Source organism: Malus sylvestris, chromosome 12 (genome assembly GCF_916048215.2).
Source record: "Malus sylvestris chromosome 12, drMalSylv7.2, whole genome shotgun sequence".
Taxonomy (NCBI): domain Eukaryota; kingdom Viridiplantae; phylum Streptophyta; class Magnoliopsida; order Rosales; family Rosaceae; genus Malus; species Malus sylvestris.
The window spans coordinates 14,359,919-14,365,918 of record NC_062271.1 but is presented as its reverse complement, the minus strand read 5'-3'; positions in this window follow the sequence as shown (position 1 = coordinate 14,365,918).

The following is a 6,000-nucleotide window of genomic DNA, read 5'->3' as shown; positions in this document are numbered from 1 at the left end:
AGCAAGTTTATCCCTAAAAAATAGTTGATCCAAAGTATATTTAATCTATCCAAATAAATAGTAATTGATTTTAATGAACAGTAATTGACTAAATGCATCATCATCCCTAAAAAATAAGCTAGCCCAAAGTCTAGTCAATTCGTATTATAATATTATTAATTATTTTATAAAATATAAATAAAAATTTTATTTTTAATTTTGGATAGAATTTTTAACCAATCTTTAACAATTTTTGTTTTATTTTTCTGTATTTTTAAACAATTTTTAATAATTTTATTAAGTTAATTAATTTGGACCGTTGGATTTTAAAAAGATTGAAATCCAATAGCCCAAAATTGGACACATGGCCAATGGTAATAATTCTGGCATTTTCCTTTTTTTTTATAAGTTTTTTTGCTGAAAAATTTGGACCGTTGATCTAAGAATCAGATGGCCCAAATTTTGCCACGTCACTAGCCGTTGGGTTTAAAATTCAAATTTTTTTACCATTGAAAATCCAACGGTTTAAAAAACTAGCCTTTGGAAATCCAACAGCCGTAGCCAAGCCACGTGGCCCATATTTTGAGCCCCTTTAGTGGGCTTGTAGTGTGGGTCGGCGCCTATTGCCTTGTCAAGGATACGAGCCCACACACCTGACGCAAAAAAAAAAAATAAATAATAAAAAAAAATCAGTTGTTCACTGGCGTCAACATGACGCCAAATAGGCCGATTCCTACCACAGTCCATTTTGGGCCAACCTACAAACTAGCTTGGACTTTACGCTGGCCTATTTTTAGGGGTGGAGTGGATTTTTTTGGGTACCAGCTTATTTTTTTTAGGCAATGGGTCAGCCTAAATGATAGGGCTAGAGTTGCTCTAATGCTAATTTTGTTTGGAATGAAATTGAATATGTACAAAAGGGGTGGGTGACACTGAGGAATGACGATGAATGAAAAATGGCCAATAGCTATCTACAAGCTGTAGCATAAGAAAATGGCACTTGCAATACTTTCATCTTTTCCATTTAATGCATTGTATGCCTTTTAGAGCATTTCCAACGTGGGCATTAGCCTTGTGGACAGGTTGCTCCAGTAACCCAAATAGCCAGCCCAAGTAGCTCCAGCCCATTCGGGCTATTAGGTTGAGGGGGAGCCCGAGAAAGAGCTCAAGTGCAAGTCCAAGGCCCGAGTGCCTGAGGGGTGAATGATGCAAGGCCGACATCAGCCACATTATAAAAAATAAAAATAAAAATAAAAAATTGGGCAGGCGCGTGCAACACACATGCACGTGGGAGGTGCATCACCGACAGCCTTGCTGTAATACCCTAAAATTTTAAATATATGAATATGTGGAGAAAAATTGAGAAAAAAATCGATTTATGGTTATGAAAATAAATAAAAATAAAAATTTCGTTATGGGGGAACGATCTCACTTCCTTCCGTCTCTTCCACCCATTTTTGCTGGACTCTTTAGGCGGAGTGCCAATCCCCATCATCTTCATCATCTAAGCCAAATTCGTTTCCCGAATTACCGAAATCACAACATGTGGAGCTTGGTGAGCAACATTCTGCCCTTGCATGTGAGGATTTATGTTGGGTTTAAGTACAAACCCACCACACCGAATCATTCCGACGAATCTGAGTTCAATCTTGAGGGAATTAGATACTGCTGATCAGAATTCATATGCGCAGTCAACAAAGTGAATGGACACGCCAAAAAAGTAAGGGCTTCATCTCTTACTCCTAATGTTTAACATTTTAATTGAATTTAAGAAAAATTTAATGTGATGAGTTGTTCTATTAGCCATTGAAGGCATAAAAAGAAAATTTTATATCCTACCATATATTGTAGGAATGTTATGAGCACTTTTGTTCAGGATGTGGTTTTGAAAATTGGGTTTTTCACCTTCACGTCAAATATCAATTGGAAATTCTATGGAATCCCCTCCCACTCCTCGCAGTTTTTAACCATTTGCATATGATATGTTCATGCTGTTTCTATGTTATTTAATGTGAAAAATGGTTTAATGTAAATGAGGAAGAATTAAGTATGATATGGGTAAGCTAGCACATAGAAATAAAAGTTAGATATGATTCTTGGATAGTTTGGGATTGCCTGGAATTGCAAATCGGATTAAAGGAGTATGGGTTTAACATTTCAGAAAACTTGTTCATTTGCAGAGAGAAACTATGTTGCAAGTAGCCTACTTTGGCTCTTGATTTCTATGTCCTTGTGAGTTCCTTTCTATCTAATATTGTGGGTTTTGAAATTAGACATGTCTGTGATCAAAACCCATATGATTTCACTAAATTCTGTTGAATTTTGATTGATTAAACATTATGTCCAAAGTTGACACAAGGCTGCCAGACAGCAGCAGAAAACTGGATTTCCAGTTTCAAGACACTCTTTTCTTTTTGGTGTAACTTCCAATTTAGAGCTCTATTTTCTACAAACTTTGTATGCCTTTAAAGTTCAGAAAACAAACCTTAAAACCCATATAATATTATACGTTTTGGTTTAGTTTTGAATGTTCCAAAGGGAGCCTAAACTAGGTCCAATAGTGCTGTTTTTCTTCAGATTTTGTCGAGACATGTTGTTCTAGAAGCACAATGACGAACTACGAATGGCTTGATCCCTTCGTAGGGTACGTAGGCAGTCTAACGAGGAGGTTAGATGCAGCCATAAAGCAACCCAAATTTAGTATTGTACTTGATTTCTTTAAGGAAAGAAATTTATTAAGCTTATTAGCGTAGAGTTTAGCTATGTTTTATTTCGGGCCTATCTTAGTAATTGGCTTCCGAATTAGAAATTTCGGGTCGTTACAAAAGTGGTATCAGAGCGAACGATCCTACTTTCAATTGGTTATATTCTTGAATTTTTCTTGTGGTGAATTATGAAATGCAATGTGAATGCATTATTTCATAAATTTTGTGAATAAGTGCTATGGAAATTATGATTAGCATTGTTATTGCATTATTTCATAATTGTTGGGAAATAAGTGACATCCAGGTGATATATGTATATATATATATATATGGCAGATCACTCACGTATGTGGCATGGTGCAATTTCCATGGCCACTATGGAGTTTTGGTGAGTGGAAATTATGATTTGCATTGCGGTTGCATATTTCATAATTTCTATGAAAATGTGAGATACATGTATGTATTGTGAATTACTCATTTGTGTGGTTGTGAGTACAGGTTCCTGTGGATTGTGAATGTAGGTACCATTGATGATTTTGATGACTTGAGAGTGAAAGGGATTGTGAGGTTCCCTTGGGTTTCGATCCCCTAAACCTTCAGAGGGTGTTGGAAATGGACACTCCTAGTTTGAGAGGCACTATGAGTGAGGGGCACCGTGCGCTGCCTTGGGTTTCGATCCCCTAAACCTCTGGAGGCCTACGCGGCCGGACATGTACCATATCCCGTGGGGAGAGTACTTGGTTCTGGGGTGTAGGATTAAATGGACACTCTCGTTACCCTACTTCATGCTGTTGTGGTCAGATTGAAGTGAGGGTAATCGGCTGTAGGACCGGTCATTAGATTGGATTATATTGGCACGAGTTCTAGAAGTGAATCATGGTGACGGCTGTGTATAGCCAATAATGGTAAGTGACTTTACCCGTCATTATGATTTGAAATTCCGATGATTTGGTTGGAATTTCTTATATTTGAATTGCAAGTTTAAATGGTTTGGTTTGAAATGGTGATTTTAATTATGGCTTGGTATTTTGGTATTTATTTGGCCGATGATCGTTACGGCTTGAACTTATGATATTTGTTTTGCCACGGATGAAAATGGCAATAATGGTAAGTAGTTTTACCAATAGTAGATATGGCTTGGAATTCTGATATTTATTTGGCCAATGAGGGTTACGACTGGAATTTATGATATTTGTTTTTGCCAAGGATGAATATGACAAAAATTTTCTGATGTTTATTATCGCCAGTGATTATGGCTAGAAATTTTGAAGAAGAATCGTGATAACGGCTGCGTATAGCCAATGATGGTAAATGGCTTACCAATGATTGTGGTTATTATGCTAGTATTTGTCTAGCCAATGGTAGATGGAGTTTGATATTCGATATTATTTAGCAAATGGAAGGGTGAGATGAGTTTTAATTTTCCTTTCGATTATTCGAAGGTTGAAATCTCGGGGTCGAGATTTATTTTAACGGGGGGTGAATGTAATACCCTAAAATTTTAAATATATGAATATGTGGAGAAAAATTGAGAAAAAAATCGATTTATGGTTATGAAAATAAATAAAAATAAAAATTTCGTTATGGGGGAACGATCTCACTTCCTTCCGTCTCTTCCACCCATTTTTGCTGGACTCTTTAGGCGGAGTGCCAATCCCCATCATCTTCATCATCTAAGCCAAATTCGTTTCCCGAATTACCGAAATCACAACATGTGGAGCTTGGTGAGCAACATTCTGCCCTTGCATGTGAGGATTTATGTTGGGTTTAAGTACAAACCCACCACACCGAATCATTCCGACGAATCTGAGTTCAATCTTGAGGGAATTAGATACTGCTGATCAGAATTCATATGCGCAGTCAACAAAGTGAATGGACACGCCAAAAAAGTAAGGGCTTAATCTCTTATTCCTAATGTTTAACATTTTAATTGAATTTAAGAAAAATTTAATGTGATGAGTTGTTCTATTAGCCATTGAAGGCATAAAAAGAAAATTTTATATCTTACCATATATTGTAGGAATGTTATGAGCACTTTTGTTCAGGATGTGGTTTTGAAAATTGGGGTTTTCACCTTCACGTCAAATATCAATTGGAAATTCTATGGAATCCCCTCCCACTCCTCGCAGTTTTTACCATTTGCATATGATATGTTCATGCTGTTTCTATGTTATTTAATGTGAAAAATGGTTTAATGTAAATGAGGAAGAATTAAGTATGATATGGGTAAGCTAGCACATAGAAATAAAAGTTAGATATGATTCTTGGATGGTTTGGGATTGCCTGGAATTGCAAATCGGATTAAAGGAGTATGGGTTTAACATTTCAGAAAACTTGTTCATTTGCAGAGAGAAACTATGTTGCAAGTAGCCTACTTTGGCTCTTGATTTCTATGTCCTTATGAGTTCCTTTCTATCTAATATTGTGGGTTTTGAAATTAGACATGTCTGTGATCAAAACCCATATGATTTCACTAAATTCTGTTGAATTTTGATTGATTAAACATTATGTCCAAAGTTGACACAAGGCTGCCAGACAGCAGCAGAAAACTGGATTTCCAGTTTCAAGACACTCTTTTCTTTTTGGTGTTACTTCCAATTTAGAGCTCTATTTTCTACAAACTTTGTATGCCTTTAAAGTTCAGAAAACAAACCTTAAAACCCATATAATATTATACGCTTTGGTTTAGTTTTGAATGTTCCAAAGGGAGCCTAAACTAGGTCCAATAGTGCTGTTTTTCTTCAGATTTTGTCGAGACATGTTGTTCTAGAAGCACAATGACGAACTACGAATGGCTTGATCCCTTCGTAGGGTACGTAGGCAGTCTAACGAGGAGGTTAGATGCAGCCATAAAGCAACCCAAATTTAGTATTGTACTTGATTTCTTTAAGGAAAGAAATTTATTAAGCTTATTAGCGTAGAGTTTAGCTATGTTTTATTTCGGGCCTATCTTAGTAATTGGCTTCCGAATTAGAAATTTCGGGTCGTTACACTTGCAGGCGATGGGGCCGCGTGGACAAGGATGTCTGTAGCTGTTGCTAGAAGCACAGAAATGTAAGGATTAACAATAGGTCGTTGGATGTCAATGGCTCTTTTTTCTGGATTGTTGGATTTCCAAGGGCAAAAAAAAATTTAAACCTCCCCTAACGGCTAGAGGACATGGTGCAATTTGAACCGTTCAATTAATAAATTAACAGTCCACGTTTGTTTACTTTAAAAAAAAATTAAAAAATAATAGGAAAAAATCTTATATGTTACCCTTATGCCATGTGTCACAATTTGGATGGTTGGATTTCAAAAATCTGATATATTATTG